General features: G+C 39.9%; 1 protein-coding gene across 4 annotated transcripts in view; it reads left to right on the plus strand.

The window, feature by feature from the left end:
* The window catches only part of LOC111874353 (5-hydroxytryptamine receptor), a 644097-nt gene that overhangs the window by 141956 nt on the left and 481880 nt on the right, over positions 1–20261 (plus strand). For all 4 annotated transcript variants that reach the window (XM_033755419.1, XM_023869793.2, XM_033755421.1 and 1 more), the window contains exon 2: positions 16423–16508. The gene's annotated coding sequence lies outside the window, so the exon portion shown is untranslated. The remainder of the gene's footprint in view (positions 1–16422; positions 16509–20261) is intronic.

Here is a 20261-nt window from a genome sequence, read left to right on the forward strand (position 1 = left end):
ATGGTTTTTGATTGCGCTTACCTAATTCCCTGCATATGTAAATATGTTCCATTTTTTGTTTTTATATTTACACATGGTTGTTATTTTTCCTCATTTTTCATATAGGGTTATTTGTTCTTTGTTTTATCCACTGTTTTCAGTTAGTGTTTTTATAAACTTATTTAAAATTTGTAATATTTAGGGGTAGGTTGTATATTCTGTGAAGCAAACTTTAAATGTCGCTGTTTTATGTATCCTATATGGCATTCATAGGACAGATACGATAATAAATAAGCCATACAATAATTAAATTATTTACAATAAACTTAATTTTGTTGGATGTCTTGTCATTCCGAGATAAACACAAGTTTAACGGCTACAGCATCTCATGTTAATATGTATTAATAACATATAAGTGCAAAAATGTGTCACCAAATTAGAAATTATTATTTTATAGTGAGTTAGCCTTACCATTCTGGTTAGCTAAAACCCTTCTTATAAAAAAATGGTTTTGAAAGTTACCGCCTTTTCATTTCACCCCATCAAAATCCTAAGCTCATAGAGTTTTAATTGGTATTATTTTCGAATTTCTTATAATATCGTTCTCTTCACTGTACTACATGAATTATCAGCTCTTCCTTCTACTATCTACATAGTCCAAGGCTGTTTTAAAATTTCTATGCGACTGATGGTGAGGTTCTATATTTGGAGGTCAAGCCGTCTTAAGGTCGCCGCATCATCACCGACCGAATGAAGGCAACAGAGACATCCTTTCACCCGTCTTATATGATTTTAAAGCATAATTTATTTTTTAGAAAAATCCAAAATAGAACTCGCCTTGGTCAGGGCTGCAATTGTATTCGGCATTGTTACATATACGTAGGATTTTCGGTTCTCACCCTTGCCGTTATGAAGGTTTATGTCTTCTATAACCCAACCCCGTGTAGTCCGTTCAAAATTGACCGACTTTTCAGACGAACAAGTAGCCTCCATTATCAGTGTCGAAGAATAGGCCAAGCAAGAAATCAGCTCAGCTTGCAACGGAATACCCTGCTTTATATCTCAGAAGGTAGAACTTTCATTATCATATTTGTTTAATTAGCCACCTCTACGACTATCTTAAGAGTATAACAGAATTAAGCTTGCAATAGCAAGCTATCCAGTTTCGCCCCTTTAATAAAATAATGGTGAATATTGTGAATTTCAGGGAGATTTAAAAGTGCACATGTGACTCCACAGAGGAGAGACCTCATTGAAAATTTCGTAATCCCTTATCTGGTCACGGAATTCTTCGCCTTTACTGGATCCAGGAAATATATTGCCTTCTTCACGACAGACACATGAGCACTGTCCTAAGCCAGATGAATTCAGTCCCTCACACGTTATATTTTAAGAAATGATCTTGAAGTTCACCCACCTACACATGCCTAGGTACTGTGTAGGTTGGTCTAGAGCAGTGGTTCCCAAACTCTGTCAGACCGCGGCCCGCTAAATCCTTTTTTTTTCCTAAAAGACGAGAATCTCTTATAATTGATGCCAGGGCTCGGTACTGGACTGCGGCCCGTGGTTCAAGAAACACTGGTATAGAAGTAACGTTCTAGACATGTACAAGGAAGTTGATATGTTGGAATCATGACCAGGGGGGCGGTTATCCTGACTCAGGATTATTGTCGTGTTCCTCAGTATATCCAAGTAAATTGCATGATAATGACTCGATTATACCACACGGCCAGTTCCTTAAAAATCGTTTTTAATTCATCATTCGTGCATGATCCTACCATTCGCCACTGCATACACGTAGTCACGACACATAAAGTGTCAGAGGAGACAGAACACCGTTAGGTTATTCAAGTGACTTCTTCTGCTTTGTTTTCCCGAATAATCTTGCATATGAACGTTTCCTTTCTTGCAATTGTGCTGAATTTTGTGCAAGTCTTTTCCTACATGATTCGATAACCACAGTAACATTATGGACCAGTACTAATTACGAAGCCCAAATGATTTATCCCAAGTTGTTATGGTTCCCCTCGTTACACTGCAGGCCTGCTGAAACGCTCGCAATTTCGATTCTCCCTCGGGGGAAGGAACAGACTTGACTACAATATAATACAATGGATACAATTACGGGTTTTTATATTTTAATATTCATGTACTGAGACAGGATTATGATAAATGTTAAAGACTTAAGCAGGCTATTTCCAGTTTTTTCTCTCATCTTCTGCTGTATGAATATTATTTTGGCATGTTAATGCCGTTCCGAAATGTTTTAACTCTGTATTATTTTGAATAATTTGTTTTCTGTCTTTATGCATTGTGACATATGGGATATTTCTATAATAATAGAGGAATGTCCGTAAATATTTTCATGACAACGAATGCAGGCAACAATAGACAACTGTAGTTTTTATGCAACGGCTGGTAAATAACTTCCCCCTTAAAAACGTGACAGCAAAAGAAATCCATTGTTATGAGATACGCTCTGTGACTAGTTGTTAGTTTACGCAATGATTCTTAATAGAATAGGTTTTCTATTAGGTCCGTGCCGCGGCTATATGACGAGAACTGTGAGATTATAAGACCCTTGGGATTGCTGTGATTGTGAAAAGTTGAATATTGTGTACATTGCGTATTCCAGGCATTATCTGTGTATGTAATTTAGCAATCAGAACACCTACTGTGATGGTGGTTTCCGAATAAGTATTGATGTTCCCTCCGAAGATTATCCGTAAGTGTGTCTCTCTTTCTCTCTCTCTGTCTCTCTCTCTCTCTCTCTCTCTCAAGTCTCAATCCTGAGACAGTAATATATGGTCTCGCGTACCAAGGGACTCGGACCCGAGAAAGACTGCGCTGGCAAGGGCCAGCAGCATATACAAAAGACAGACCCGTCCTCTCGTCAGAGAAGGGGCCCCACAGAAACAAGACCGTAACTGTCAAACGATAGACATTAATATCTGGTCATGACGATCCAATAAATCGATTCATGAATTCAAACTCTGTCTTTAATAACTGAAACGCGTCCTTCATTCTGTTAAGATGCATAAACATGCATATATTTCGTTTTCTCAGAGTTTATTTCTAGAATGGTATAATTCAGGAAATTCGTGGTCGGAGCCTTAGGACCTGAGGGTTCGGTAATAGGTATTTCCGAGTAAATTGTTAGCTTTCCCAAAGATAATTCTCTGAATTACTTGGTGAGTCAAAAATCAGGTTTTACTGGTTTGTACAAATTCTTCCTGGCAGTAAAATATTAAATCTTTTCTGGTTCTAACTATAAGCTTTATTATGAACTTCTTTCATCTTCGAGTTTATAACAAAGGTAGGAGATTTAGTAATTATGAATGAGTTGAACAGACGTCCTCTAGACTGAAACAGGGTAGGCCAAATTGAATTAGAATGTCGTTCAGTGAGAGACAAATTCCAAATATTGCAATTGTTCCTTCTAATTCATCTGATTTCATATTCACAATAAAAGGGCGCCTCGGCGCGTTTGAGAAAAATTTCAAAGACTGTTGAATACACTGGCTGTGATTGGGCGGTCCTAATATTTTCATTTAAACGAAGCAAAGCTAAAATTGAAATAAAACAAGACGACGAAGGTGACAGTCTTTGCGCGTACACGGACCTCCGTAATACTTCAATGTAGCAAGATTACATTAAATTTAAACTTGGCTTGTACAGGGTGATTCAGAAAGATAGACACACTTTCAATCGATCCACAGAAAATCGTGCAAAGGTTAGTAGGTCTATTACTATTCACACGGCACAGCATATTTTCAGAATTTCACTAACATATGCGAAGAATGCTTTTGACTAAATTAGGTGCGCTGATGAGAGAATGACGTTCAAGTGTTTGTAAGGCCCACAGTCTTTTAGTTATGCCTTAATATGATTATATGCAAAGTTTACATAAATTCACCTACATATAGCTTATTACGAAATTCGAAATAATTATATCTGAATGGGCAGAAATTTGTATTCACTAACCGAAATTCACAGTGTTCCGTTTCGGGTTTCTTTTATATCGCAGTACTTTTGTTGCCTAGTGTTGTCAGTAATTTATGGGTCGCGACAGTTACAGCTTGCGTTCTTACTCTAATCGAGAACTTAGATTATAGGGAATGGAGAGCAGGAGGATCAGGAAACAGTTGCATCCTGAGACAGAACAAGGAACAGGAGAATCAGGAGACAGTTGGATCCTGAGACAGAACAAGGAACAGGAGGATCAGGAGACAGTTGGATCCTGAGAGACAATAAGGAACAGGAGGATCAGGAGAAAGTTGGATCCTGAGAGAGAATAAGGAACAGGAGGATCAGGAGAAAGTTGGATCCTGAGAGAGAATAAGGAACAGGAGGATCAGGAGAAAGTTGGATCCTGAGAGAGAATAAGGAACAGGAGGATCAGGAGAAAGTTGGATCCTGAGAGAGAATAAGGAACAGGAGGATCAGGAGAAAGTTGGATCCTGAGAGAGAATAAGGAACAGGAGGATCAGGAGAAAGTTGGATCCTGAGAGAGAATAAGGAACAGGAGGATCAGGAGAAAGTTGGATCCTGAGAGAGAATAAGGAACAGGAGGATCAGGAGAAAGTTGGATCCTGAGAGAGAATAAGGAACAGGAGGATCAGGAGAAAGTTGGATCCTGAGAGAGAATAAGGAACAGGAGGATCAGGAGAAAGTTGGATCCTGAGAGAGAATAAGGAACAGGAGGATCAGGAGAAAGTTGGATCCTGAGAGAGAATAAGGAACAGGAGGATCAGGAGAAAGTTGGATCCTGAGAGAGAATAAGGAACAGGAGGATCAGGAGAAAGTTGGATCCTGAGAGAGAATAAGGAACAGGAGGATCAGGAGAAAGTTGGATCCTGAGAGAGAATAAGGAACAGGAGGATCAGGAGACAGTTGGATCCTGAGAGAGAATAAGGAACAGGAGGATCAGGAGACAGTTGGATCCTGAGAGAGACTAAGGAACAGGAGGATCAGGAGACGGTTGGATCCTGAGAGAGAATAAGGAACAGGAGGATCAGGAGACGGTTGGATCCTGAGAGAGAATAAGGAACAGGAGGATCAGGATCCTGAGAGAGAACTAGGAACAGGAGGATCAGGAGACAGTTGGATCCTGAGAGAGAATAAGGAACATGAGGATCAGGAGAAAGTTGGATCCTGAGAGAGAATAAGGAACAGGAGGATAAAAACAACTGCATAATGAGGTACCTTCATAATTTCTTCTTTTCGCCAAACAGTGTTAATGAACGAATCAGGAAGATGAGATGAGCATGAGATGTAGAATGCATGGGAGAAATGAGAAGCACATACAAATTCATGATCTGAATATCCGAAGGAAAGCGGCCACTCGGGACTCCTTGTGGTGGGTGTTATATAAGTATTAATTGACACCTTAAAATAATAGTGTGAGAGAATATGGAGTGAATTATCCTGGCTCAGGATACGATCTAGGGACCGGTTGTGAAATTTTGTGTTTCACAGATGGAAGGCTTTTAAATAGCTGAGCAAATATTGGCTTCTCAAAAAGTTACTTGAACTTAATTTGAGCAATTTATGGTCCCATTCTTTCACAGTAGACTATTTTTATTTATGGTTAATTTTAAAAATTTAATCTAGAGGAGGAAACAAGGAGTTCTGAGAACTAATCCCTTACTTTCGAGCCAGGTCGGATAAATTGCCGCTGGCCCTCGCCAACACAGTCAGTCTTGGTTCCGAGTCCCGCAGGAGGAACACACAGACACACAGGCAGCAAGACGATACAATAAGCCTCCTTTTGTGTTTTTAATAAGGTAGATATGCTAAAATATATAGCATCCCCTTGATATCCGAAAGGATACAAAGTAAAATAGGGAGGCCCGTTCTCAAACTTTAGTCTGTAACGTCTACGTACATTAGTTCGTCTTGTCCTGTAACCAATCGACACTAATTTACTCAGTCTATCAACTCCTAATGTCTCATCCCCATTCGACCCAATATGGGGTATTGCAGACGGGCTCTGGATTTCACAAAGCCTCCTGTAGAATTGGCACCGGTGGCTGTAACCTTGGGGTTAAAGTGGCAGGGGCGTGAAGCTTACCACTCACTTCCATCCAGTGCCGAGGTTAAGAATGGTGTACTTCAACTTCCGCTCTCCGTGCGTCTTCTCAGCAAAGTGTTTATTTATTTAAGCCGAGGAGTTACTTTACGTTTATTCAATTGATCGGTTATTAGGTTATTTAGTAACTTTTTAGGCTTTGTAGACTCAGTTTGGCATTGCTCTAAAACAGGCGACTGTTAACTTCATTCCAGTTCCTAACCAATTCGCTATTCGTCCGATAGCCGGAATAGTAGAGTCCGAATAGACGTTCATTGCTAGGCAACAATTCGGTAAACACGCCTTTCCAACAATGGAGAAGCTTTTTACTGCGTGGTCCGTGCAAAGTGGCTATAAAGAAGTGTTCAGTTGAGAAGAATAGAGTCGAGTTTCGAGACGCCAGCCTGTCGGGATATGAGCTTTGGAGCAGAGGAATTGAATTGAGTTGGCAGTTGAAGAATAACGGCAAGAAAGGCATTAGACTTTGCCAAGAAGACTTCATGTGTGATTTAAAATTACAGTGAGACCATTATAAATCCGTTGACAGGATACGAATAGTGAAGACTGAAAACCCTAGTGTTTGTGCAGCGTTGAAATGTATTGTGTTGTATAGCTGTAATGCTGAATTTCCTGTAGTCCCGAGTTTTTGAATATATAAGGTGCAATAAATCCAATCATCCAATCCAAGCCGACGCACTTGTGACATTATGAACCTCATATTTCGCAGCAATGTAATGCAGAACCGGAAGAAGTCCTTTGACGCTGTAATTTTTCTAACTAATCCGTTACGATTTCTGATAGGCCTGTCATGAAACTGTGAAGTGGAGCCTAAATTTTCAGTTGGCGCATTTGGCGTCGCATTAATGTGCAGTAACAATCCTGTCGGGTTATTAATTTTTTCTGACGTCATACATATGCGGCACCATTAAGGGCGAAGGGCTATATTTCAACAGACGCAGTTCTGCTACGACAGTAATGGAATTTCTGTTTCTGCTGGATGAGACAGGGCTATGTGATGGAAATATGCGATACTTCTGACGTGCATACAACCAACACTACTCGACTCGTAATAAACAGAGACAATTTTATGAAACTAAAACATTCTAAGAGAATTTTGAAATTAACTACTCCACATTTTATCGTAAATGAAACTTGAAACTGAATTATATAGTCAGAGATATAACTGCAATAAATAAATCTATGTAATTCAAGAACAGGGACGTTTAAATTCAAGAGCTTAGTAAATATGTTACTTGCAGCAAATGTTTTGTACATCCTGTGACTAATGTAAACTCGACAATATTGTTTCTTTTCATAAAACAGGCGAGTACAAAAAACTACAACTTTCCCACTTGAAATCCCATTCAGAAAAATAAAATTTTGTCGGGAATATTTTTGAGTACTCTGTGTCAGGTAGATATTCTGAAATACGCATGCGAAAATAATTTTTGCACCTTAATATTTTCCATTTTACCTTCCGAATGCACCGGAATAACATTTTAAATATAACATATGGTGGTTAGTAAACACAGGAACAATATTTATTTCGCCTTCAAGCGTCTGAGAGGTTTTCGTTTATTTAATTTCCCGATTAAACTGAAACTGAGGTAGAAGTAAGTACTGTGATGTATTCATAGACGACGATTGACCTGAACTTACAGATGCTTACAAGTAACACAATATTGCAATAAGTTGAAACTTTATATGACTGTGTGTTTTCAGTTAGAGACTTTTTCCGATATGGTAAGGTTATAGCTATCCCTGTAACAGGCCATGGAGGCCCATAGGATTGTGAGACATTGAGGGTCCCACATTTTCTAGCTAATCGGCTTACAAATGGCAGTAAGGTTGTCAGCATTAAGCACCGGCCGCACTTCACCCACATGAAGATCGCTGGTACTTATTTCTGTTAGACGCTGAGTCGACCACAGGGCCATAGTGCTGCTGGAAGGATTAGGTCAATTGAAAAAATCCACTTCATCGGGACTCTAACCCGCGATCTTCCGGCTTGTAACATAGTGCCTCAACCAACTACGCTACCGTGTGTCCCCTTTTCCGATATGGAGTATATCTAAATAGATACAAGGAAAAGTGCTTTATTGGAGTTGTAAGGTATCTGCCACTTACTGCTTCCGGTAAGAAAGGACATGTCGTTAAAAACGTACATGAAAACAATGAGTGACCGACAGTAGCAGCGAGTCGCGTGGAAGATGGTTGTGCACTAATGAAATACTTGTATTGTATTCCGTTACGTTCACAGCGAGAATTCTTCACATTTTCTCTTAGCCGGAAGTTAGAGAAGTTCACAATTAAGTTCGAAATTGAGCTGCTACCTAGAATACTGATTTCAGTGCTTATTGAACAAAGCTCTTTCCTTGATGATAATATTTCCGTTACGAGGATGGGAGTCAGTTTAACACAATTTAACTCCCCTCCTGTACTGTCAGATGCTTTTAATTCAAGAATAAGAACATTGAGCTTGCAGTAAATTTTAATAGGCCGCGCCATAGCTCAAGCGGTTAGTCGCTGGCTTCCCACCGTGACGGCCCGGGTTCAATCCCGGGTCTGGTCAAGTGGGATTTGTGGTGGACAAAGTGGCGCTAGGGCAGGTTTTCTCCGAGTACTTCGGTTCCCCTGCCAATCTTCATTCCACCAAATTCTCCATCATCATAATTACTCGGGGCAGGCTACAATAGGCCAGTCAGTGGCCGCCGTGCCGAGTGGAACCAGATAGCTCCCCCACCCCCACTAAGCGAATTAAAAAAATTGTAATAGGTGATCCCATAGCTCGATAGACTTTGTCATTTTCAAACTGCGATTTATGAAAAGGAATTTAGCAATTGGTGGGAAGATAATATTAAAGTGTATCTAAAAACAAAGAAACATTTGAGACTACGCTATATATCTTTAAGTTTTCAAGGTTCGATGTTTTGTTCCTCTCAACGCTGCAATCAAACATTTAGGTTTCATGAAAATAGGTGACTCTCAACACCTGAACAACTGTTACACAAGGTTGAATTTGTTCCGTCTAGTTTAGTTTGTTTAGTGATATTAATCTGAATAAATATTTTTTTCTTCTTAAAATTAAGTTTTATATATTTGTAGTATACTTTAACGGCGTTTGTCAATATTCAGGATATGAAACTTTGGATGTTTGGGCGGAAGTGGCAACGAAAGTGAAGGCCAGATGAAAGGGATCTTGACCTTATGTAAGGAACTGTCCCTGAATTTTCTTCGTAGAGACACTTAGGAAACACATAAACCTTGGTAATGGCCGCGCCATAGCTCAAGCGGTTAGTCACTGGCTTCCCATCGCGGCGGCCCGGGTTCAATCCCGGGTTTTGTCAGATGGGGTTTGTGGTAGACAAAGTGGCGCTGGGGCAGGTTTTCTCCGAGTACTTCGGTTTCCCCACTAATTTCTCCACAATCACCCTCACCTATCATCTGGATCTCGTACAATAGGCCAGAAGTGGCCGCAGTACAAGGGATTTAGTCCCACCTCACTAGCAATAAAAAGAAAACCTTTGTTCGCTGTCTCAGTCGAGACTCGAACAAGACACTCCAGATTATCATCCAGGAGCATCACATTTTAGCCAGCTTTTCTTTAAATATTTAAATTGAATTCCTTTTGCTTATAGGACAAATAATAGCTAATACATCAACAAGGTAGCAGCAACGATATTTTTGTCTAGAAAAGGACAGGATCTTCGGAAGTTCTACAAAACGTGGGAACAGCTTGACACAGTTGGATTGTAAATATTCATTCATATCAGTGAGAGGATATAAATTGTGAAATCATAGAATTTGTCAGAGGTCTGTGATTTCGCAATTTATATCCTCTCACTGATATGAATGAATATTTACAATCCAACTGTGTCAAGGTGTTCCCACGTTTTGTAGAACTTCCGAAGATCCTGTCCTGGAGGTCGGGTTTCATTTCTCAGCAGCGTCAAGACAGTTTTCTCTAGTCTATCATGTCCAGTCCAAATCTGAGGCCTATCCAAAGGACACTGAGGGTTCTGTCCCTTGAGGTTAAGCTGCAGGAGAGTGAAGACGACCACCCACCTCTATCCACTAGTCAGGTCATGAAATGTGAAGCTTTAATTGCATTCACCCCTACGTTTTCATGGCGTGTTGCCTAATTAATCAATTAAGCACGGAGACTAATTGAATTTTACTTTACAAATTCTGAGTGATGTTAAAATTGTTCGTGTGATTAACTGATTAAACATGACGTCATACGTAGAGGGCACTACACGGAGATACGTGGTCAGCATCAATGCTGTATCTTAAACATGAGACCCCATTACACTTTGGATAGCCTGGGTGAACTCCAGAGCTGATCTGGAAGCTGTAGACATTACGTTGAAAACCAAACACGGATTTCACAGTTGTTCAAGCCGTAGACCTCCCTCTGTATCGCTTTAACTGTTCTGACTTTGTACAATTACTGGGTCGTTTACAAAATATCATAAAGTCAAATTTAGTCAAACGAATCTCAAAGCTATAATAGTACGCAACATTAAATATTTCGTCCTGCTGTTTTTGCGGTGAGTATGGACACTACGGCATCAGAGATAAAATTGTTTCGACGAGAATCAGAGCAGAATTGTGGGAATTAAGATGAGGTGTAAAAGTATACTGCGGGCTCAGAAATGTAATAGTTTTGAGGAACTGCAGGGTGTGGAGGTGTGGGCCTTCAGATGTGGGCTCAGAGATGAAAATTTCAGGACGAGCGTTCAGGATTTCTTGGCCAGATATTTTTAAAGACACAAAATATAATCTTTAAGGTAGTATCCTTAATGTATATAGGGATATGTGTTTGCACCCCTTCCTTAAAACCGTCCCTTGGAAGGCAACATTCCCCTCCTCCCACTCTAAAATAATTGGATGGTATGAAGTGAGGCCGAAAATAGTTGCAGTGAATAGATTATTTTGAATGGAAGATGATGATGACTGTGATATGCAGTTTGATGATTGAAAACTGTACTTATGTGGTTGTAAACTTTAAAATTCCCGAAGCCATTCCTTAAATAATGACAAGATAGAGGCACCGTTGCTGGTCACGGTAGCCGAGCGGTCTAAGGCATGTACTATCTTCGCTCGCTTGGAAACCGGGATCGTGGGTTCGAATCCCAATTAGGGCATGGATGTTAATTTGTTTGTGTGCGTTTTTCTGCGTTTCTGTACAGGTAGAGGCCTTGCGACGAGCTGATCACTCGCCCTAGGAGTCCTACCAAATGTGCAAGATTTAGAAAAACCGAAGTGAACGGAGAAGTTCATGGAGGTAGGCCTAGGCCAACTGGGGCTGTAGTGGCAAGAAAAAAAAATAGGTACCGTTTCCTTTTTATTGTTGCCTGCGTTACAATATTTCAATCGGCAGAAGTAATTCCGTCTTACCCCCTTAATTACGGCTTATGCATCTGTAATTAGCCTGATAACTCAGCCAGAGAATTGGATATGTACTTGCCTAACGACCGGATTTCGATTTCTAGCAGTAGCAGGCATTTTTCTCTCTCTTGTAACCAGTTCCAAGCAAGCCGTGCGCACAAAAGATATTGAGAACCACTACAGGCATATGAATCCGATAAATCAGCTCTATCTATTGCCAAAGTTACGAATTCGTGGAGCTGTACTTCATTCTCTTGTAGGCTGTAATGGATTGCAGATTTTGCGTAAGGACTACGTTTAGCCTGTTATAAGGGACTAGACTCTGTGATGCTGCGAAGCGGGTGTGTTCGTCCCAAGGGAAGAATTAAAAAGATAAAAAGGAGGTGGAAGATTTTCTTAGATCGAAAGAAATCTCCATGCTGCTGTTTAGCGAAATGCATTCATGCGTGGCTTGTACATGTATTCGGCCTGTAATCTCTCCGTCAGACAGAAAGTGTAGGTTTTGAAATAAGACGTGCCGAGAATTTATTGCGTAATTCAATGAAATACGGAACAAAATATGTTTTTTTTTTTCAAAAAGAAGTAATTATAAAACTTTTTAAAAGAAGCTTTGTCTCAAAGATGTATAAAAAGCGAGTCCTTTTTGTATAATAATTTAATTAATATTTGTTTACAGAACCCATGTCTCTACAAAAGAGCTCATGAATGCTTAAAGAGGAATAAAACAGATACAGCTACGAATTCCAGCCTTTGGGATGAAGGAAGAAAGGCGTTGGATCTAGGAGAAAACTTTTAATATATGTAGATTCATGATTTTGATACTTGTTTATATGAGACTTTGCCTTTCATATTGAAGGAAAACAAAATACATATTTTAGATTAAAACATTATCGTCATCATTGTCATACACAAAACAGGCCTTTTGGAACAGTAACCTTCCATATAAGATTCTGTCAGATTGCATCCGATGGTCACTTATTTGAATTCGCGAACAGTTTTTGTTTCGGAGAACGAGGTCGTGTGTCTTGCTTCCAAACTACAGACTGTTTATATCCTCCTGAGACATGGTTTCCTAGTTATATCTCCAGGGACCGGGTTCCGTTTTCGTAGCCTTTTACGAATCGCAGGGCTGCGGTGGAGGTATTGTAACCCGCCTCCACATGGGGATTTAAATTAAAGTACTTGGGAATATATTTATATTTATGTTGTCACGTATATGAGTGGCTATATACTGGATTTGGATTGGTAATTGGATTCACTGAGCACTTACATATCATAATTGCAAGTTACGAGCTACTATAGCGTTATCGCTAATTCACACACTCCGCATTTCACTACCGCACGCACTAGATCTTTTCAGTCTGCTGTGTCATCCCCGGTCATTGTGTGGCAACGGTTTCAGCTGCGGAGGTTCTCCTTCCTCTGAGTTTCCGAACTATCCCCGTGAATCAGCTACCAGCTTCTCACAGCAACAGCTCACGAGGACTGAACCGCTGCAGTTATCTAACTCCCTCACGAACCAGCTCGCTCCACTCAACTCCACTGCACTTCACTGCATTTACCGAAGAGAACTTGGTCGGTCGCGTGATATAGCCTCGGAGAGGATCACATAAAAACACCAATTCCATCAGTAATTTCACTATTGCGCGCGGGCAGCTGCCTAGCAAAACCCGTTTCTCGTTTGTGTCGTGATCGTTGCCTAGCAACGGGTTTATATGCCACAATATCTTATCGAAAAAGTGGGAATTGTATAATAAGGAACTTAGCTGTATACACGTTAGGCCACCCCATAGCTCAAGCGGTTACTCCCTGGCTTCCCACCGCGGCTGCCCGGGTTCGATCCCGGGTCTGGTCAAGTGGGATTTGTGGTGGGCGAAGTGGCGCTGGGGCGGGTTTTCTCAGAGTACTTAGGTCTCCCCTGCCAATTTTCATTCCACCAAATTCTCCATCATCATAACCACCTGGGACAGGCTACAGTAGGCCAATCAGTGGCCGCCGTGCCGAGTGGACCCAGTTGGACTCCACCCCTTACTAAGCGAATTAAAAAGAATTAGCTGCATACTCTCTCCCAGGTCAGAAATTAATACCGACGTACATCCAATTTAACTGATAGAATAGAAAGGCGAAAAGAAAACTGGCACGAGAATATTTTAAGAATAACAGCAGATAGATTCCCAGAGACATGCAGACGTCATAAACCCAGAGCCAGATGGGAGGTTGTATTCTCTCGAAGTTGGAATCAGGCCAGTGGCTTTGTGTAGATGTTTTGCTGACATCCGTGGCACAATTATCTTCCACTTCTGACTGTACTCCTCAATTCCGTGAATAATATTCTCTTCCCAAAGTCTCTGTCGAATAGTCACATTCTGTACGTGGTCTTTCCATACTGCTCGAACTAATGTCCTTCGGAATCCTGTTTGTAGCGTCTTACTTCGTCTTTCTGCTGCTTTAGCCAGGGTTTCCATTCACTGACCTACAGCAGAATTCGGCTTACTGACCACGTTATGAAATTCTTCCTCATTTGTTATCCAGCACCCTGTATTGATCCTACTTTTCATCAGTTCCTTTGTGAACAAAATCATTGCCGAGCCCGTGATAAGTTCAGTCAGTGTTGTTAGGTATATTCAAATAAGGGCACGCAATGGGTTGTCCATGCGCTTAGGGCAGAGCTGACAAGACATGCATGCAGATATTCTTTCTTTCCTTTTGGTGGCAGCGTTAGTGTAGTCGGTATAGTCACTGGCTACGGGTTGGAAGATTGAGGGGTCAGAATTCGAATTCCGGTAGGGGCAAGCATGTTATCCTCTCCATATTACCCAGACCGGTCCTGGGGCCCACCTAGTCCAATGAAGGTTCTTTTTTCCGTGGTTTAAATAACAGGAGTTTGAAGCTGAACATTTACTTCCAAGTAGTACAGAGGTCAAGAATACATGAATCTATACCTCCACTCCCTCATACATCTTGATGGCGTAGTGCTTAATCAGTTAAGTACGGGGACAATTTCATAATTTTACCTTTCACTTGTTTTTGTGGGGGAAATCTCTAAGGAAAGGGCCGCTTCGAAGGTCAAAGAAAGTAATCTGAATCTTACAGATACAGCTGAAAATGCGACGCTAATGAAATGCGCTCAGGATCCTGTGTTACCAGTTTTAAACCTTAAAATTATGCTGTTACCTGATCTGATATTACTTGGTCTGTTATGTTAAGGTGGATACGCGCGAGTGTAACATGTAAGAGATTAACGAAAAATTGATAAAAATTTGGACGGTGAACTTAAAGGAAGATATAACTTTGGAGACATAGGCTTAAATCGGAAGATAATATTAAAAATATTCCAGGAAAGCAATGAATCAAAGGTTAGAAGAGATTTAACTGTTCCAGGCAGAATCCATTGAATTTCTCTTGAGAACACCGCAATAATCCTTGGGTACTATAAAGGCAGAAAAGTTATAGTATTGATGGTCTATCAGTTTTACATAAAGATCTTGAACTATAGAATTACCTACAGAATAAGAGCAAAAACATAAAGTTACCCATTTGCTTGCATTAATTAAGCACCACAACATAAAAACGTCTGATGGAATGAAGATGTAGCCTCAGCACTACATGGAGGTGAGTGGTCAGCTTTGCAGTTCGGCCACGCTACTTCTGAGGAAAGAGTCCCTGTTACCCTTTGTACTGGAGACTGGATGGGCACGAGAGCCTGTCTGGACGCTGTGGAGGAGAGAATTTCTTGAACCTCGGACGTCCAGCTCGTCCCACCTCGTATATTAGCTACAAAACAATTACTAAAAATTTGAACTAGCATTGGTACATTTAATTGCTTCGAGTCAATTAACAACCAGGAATAGACAAGGTTAATTACTGAAAGAGATCTGGCTCCATAATTTCGAAATTACATAAAACTTTTCAGATTCTTAAGCATTTTTGTTTCTTCGCTTTGTACTCATATTCTGGTGGCAGAAAAAGACACTGAGATGTTACAGTATAGGACGCATAAAATCATATATAACGAAACAAAAAATATTTCAAATAAAATAGGCTGATCTTACTACTATTATATATTTTGTATTGCATATCGATACTTTGTGCTAAGAATCTTTTGCATTGAATCTGAAAAGTTCTATATTAATCTCCATTAGTATCAAGTTTACATGAACCAACAGTCCTACTGATTGTTTCTCGTGTAGACCAATATTGGTCACCGGATTTTTTTTTTCAATTGACCTAATCCTTCCAGCCTCGCTGTCGCCCTGCGGTCGACTCAGCTTCTAACAGAAATGAGTACCAGGAATATTCTTGGAATATTCTTGGGAGTAAAGCCTGACAACATTACCTCTATCTAGGAACCGATTGTCTAGAAAATGTGGGAACCTTAATATCTCACAACCCCATGGACCTCCACGTCCTGTTACAGGGTTACTTGTACTTTACTTTTATTATTATTATTATGACTTTATAGCCTTTGTTGAGCCTTGGCCGCTTTTTCAGTTTCTTGATTCTATACAAAGTCGGTAGGACTCTTGGACGGGGGATCAGCACGTCGCATGGCCGCTGCCTACACACAGAACAGTACAAACAGAATAAACGCACACAATACATATATCCATGCCTTGAGTGGGATTCGAATCCACGATCCCATCTTTCGAACGAACGAAGACAGTTCATGCTTCAGACCACACGGCCACTGTGATCGGCGGTCAGTGTCTATAAGTACTAATAATATCAATACTTATATTTTCTGATTATGCGAAGAATAGACGTCTAATGGCAGTATAAGCCCTAACAAAGTGGGATACTACGCGAACATTCAGTTGTTCGGATAAATATGCTTCCTCCACGGAAGCGATATGTTCCTCCGAAATGTCGTTTGACTTTACTAAAATATACGGGTTTCTATCCTCGAAGATGAAACTTTTCAGAGTCGCTGCGCTGGGAACTTCTAATTCAACATATTCCTTAATAAATCATTTTATTTTCAGGTCCCGAATTTATGAAGTTGAACGAAATTCTGGTTCTGGCAGTGCAAGATTGACACCAGTTTCTTGTTCATCTCTTCCCAGGAAAGGTGAGTTATATGTTTTCATAAAAAGTCAGTTAAATTCTTAATTTTTAAAGTGTTTACTCAACAACAGCAAATCACTTTATATATATGTTTTACACGACAGCCTAAAGGCCAATTTGAAATTAGGAACAAGCAAAGAGGCAAGCAAAACAAGCACAAAAATAAAAAGCAAAACAAAATGTAACGTGTATCTTTTAGACAATAACCATTCAATATGTGGAATAACATGAACCATGCTGCAGTGAAAAGATTATATACATATACATACTTACAGACACACACACACGCATATTATTCATGCATACAACAGATATTTTAATAATTAATAATTCAGAGGTAGCAATTATGAAATATTATTAAAACAAATAGTTTTGATTCCAAATAAGGTCAATGACCGTACAAATATTATCAACTAAAGAGCAAGTATCGCAGTGTTTCCCAACTTTTTTGGGGATCAAGCCCCACCTAAACACTTCAGAGATATTGACTCCCCCTCTAGCATATCAGCCAAGTTCTGAAAAAGTATAAAAAAAACAGGTACTTTAAATAAAAAAGGGAACATATGTAAAACTGTTTTTAATTTGAATTTCTTCAATCAATGTAAATTGTATACGAGTATTACACTCTGTTTATTTATTTGTTTTTTCCTTGGCACTACATCTCCAGTGGGCCTAGGCCTACCTCCATGAACTTCTCCGTTCACTTCGGTTTCTCTCGATCTTACACATTCGGTAGGACTCCTTGGGCGAGTGATGAGCTCGTCGCAAGGCCTCTACCTGTAGACAAACACAGAAAAACGCACACAAACATCCATGCCTTGAGTGGGATTCGAACTCACGATCCCGGCTTCCGAGCGAGCGAAGACAGTGCATGCCTTAGACCGCTCGGCTACCATGACCGGCACACTCTGTTTATTATGAAACGTAAATCGAACTCAGCTCGGGAAAATGAAACTCAAGTTAATGTGATCCTTGAGCTTGATGCCCGCTGCAGAGAGTTTTCATTTGAGGTACTAATTTAATCAATTTCAATCTCGAACCCTCACTCTTTGTGATATCCAGACGATTTCCTTTTCAGTAACAAGTCCTTTACAGCACTAAAGCCACATTAAACTAAATATGAGGACGGGAAGGGCAACAGTAATTTTCTTGAAGAACTAGTTGAATTTCGGTATTTCGTGTAACACGTATTTGTACTGCTACAAACTCATATATTAATACGTGTAATAAATGGAAGTCGTTTTCATTTGATGCTCTCACCGTGTTGTCAGTAGGTAACCATCTCTTACAGAGGCAAAAATGATGTTTCACTAGCAATTGTTATATGTATCCATCTTACAGGTGAGAAGCTGGGTAAGATGGGTTGTTACTCTTTGTTTATTTAGTCACCCTTGTTTATGGATGTACTGTTACATTTTGACGTTTATAGGTTACATTCGGTTTGATGTTTAAATATCAGTCCAGAACCTTTTGTCTTCTCGTCTACTGTCCAAAAACATAAAAATTAGAATATACAAAACTGTAATTCTGCCCATGGTTCTGTGTGAGTGTGAAACTTGGTCTCTGACATTAAGGGAGGAACATAGACTGAGGGTGTTTGAGAACAGGGCGCTGAGGAGAATATTTGGACCGAAGAGAGATGAAGCGACAGAAGGTTGGAGAGGACTGCATAATGAAGAGCTTCATAACTTGTACTCTTCTCAAAGTATAATTAGAAGGATTAGGTCAAGAAGAAGGAGATGGGCAGGGCATGTAGCACGAATTGGAGGGAAGAGGAATGCATATGGGATATTGATGGGAAAGTCAGATAGAAAGAGACCACTGGGAAGACCAAGGCGTAGGTGGGTGAACAATATAAGAGTGGATCTTAGAGAGATAGTGTGGGATGGTATGGATTGGATAGATCTGGCTCAGGATAGGGACCATTGGACGGCCTTGTGAGCACGGTAATGAACCTTCGGATTCCATAAAATGCTGGGAAGTTCTTGAGTAGCTGCACGATTGGCGGCTTCTGAAGGAGGGCTCAGCTCCATGAGTGAATGAATGAATTGGAGAAATAAAAGTATACCGCAAACACTTTAAAAGTCAACCGTCACTAACAGAGAAAAAGAAACAACGAAATATAAGAGATTATGTTTATGTTTTCAACTGTCAAACGAATTCAATACAATTTTGAAAAATTGTTCATTTTGTTTAAAGTGATAGTAGCGCAACTTTTTGCTAACTAGAAAAGTAACATGTAAAAATGTTACATAAGAGACGCCAGCTAGCTTAAAAACATTGGAAATACATAAGAAATCAAACAAACTTGCCTCGTTTCTACAGCAAAATCTACAGAAAGTTAAATTGGGGCTATTTACTTTTCAGAAATGACAGTTTCTGTGATCTAACTTTAAATCACATACCCCACGAAGTAAATTATATTGACTGCTGTACTAGTGTTGCTAACTTTTTTCCTCGGAAAGTCAGGGTTGCAACATCGATAAATTATCGCCGACAGTGGTGATTTCTTGACAATATTGGTGATTAGGTGACGAATGAAACATCATTTTCTAATTTCCTTCCAAAATATTCAAATTACCCCCCTCCACCCGTGCGTCGTAGACCCCACGTTGGGAAACACTGGTCTGGCAGAAATACTGTTTTTACTAGAGGAGCGGGCCTCGAACGTGGACAGTTCTCTCAAAATCCTATCAGTAGATCAAGATCAAAATTTACAAAACACAATGCCAGAAATTACAGCCAAGGTAGACTTGAATAAGAACCATTGCATCCCCTTAGGTAATAAATTCAATTTTGGGATCCTTCTTTGGAAGTACGCCGTTCGTATCTCGGCAGGTATATTGGCTATCCTGATCGAGGAATTTCATTTTTTCATCAGTCCCTCCATGCAAATGCTGGTTTAATACCCCCATTAGGTCATGGTCTCTTCCTTCAAAAATCCTTTTTAATTTATCTCTCCTCGTGCCATTCGACGTTATATAGTCTAGCTATTTATAGGGCCGCAAAATAATCCACGAGAGATATAAAAGGTGAAAAAGGTAACGTTGTCCCTGTGCTAAACTAATTAAGCACAACGCCATGAAGGCGTGTATGTATAATTGCACATTTTCTTGACCTGGGCACTAGCTGGAGGTGAGTATCCACGAGAGGGATATTACAACAAAAAGAATATCGTTTAAATAGGAATAAATGTGCTTCTAGAAGACATGTTTACAGTTACATATGTGGAATCATATGCAAAATAATTAATTAGCAGTTAATTAAGACGAATGCAGTACATGAAGTGAGTGTTCAGCTACATTCCCTGGCCACAATACCATTTGAGAAAGAACCTCATTTACCTAACGGATAGGAAGCTGGGTGGGCCCCAGAGCCAATCTGGACGCTGTGGAGAAGATGAAGTATCTTGAACCTGCCGGGAATGAAACCTTGGACGTCCAGCCCATGGTCTGTCTGTATACCGACTCACATATTCTGGATTCTAATACAAAATAGAAAAATGTTTAATAGTGAAAGAAATTTTTGAACGGAAGATAGACAGTTGAAAGCTTCGTTATATGCATATAGAACATATCGAACGACCTTTGATGGTGGAATAATCATTAAAATCATGGATAAAGAATGGGGAACATGGAGGAATATTTAGTCCTTTCCATCTTATAGATATTGCCAAAAATAGTATAGTGTTTCTTCAGAGATATATGTATATATATATAAGATTGTGATAGTTAACGAGAATACAATTTCATTTTTC

Source organism: Cryptotermes secundus, unplaced genomic scaffold (genome assembly GCF_002891405.2).
Source record: "Cryptotermes secundus unplaced genomic scaffold, Csec_1.0 scaffold49, whole genome shotgun sequence".
In the NCBI taxonomy this organism is placed as follows: domain Eukaryota; kingdom Metazoa; phylum Arthropoda; class Insecta; order Blattodea; family Kalotermitidae; genus Cryptotermes; species Cryptotermes secundus.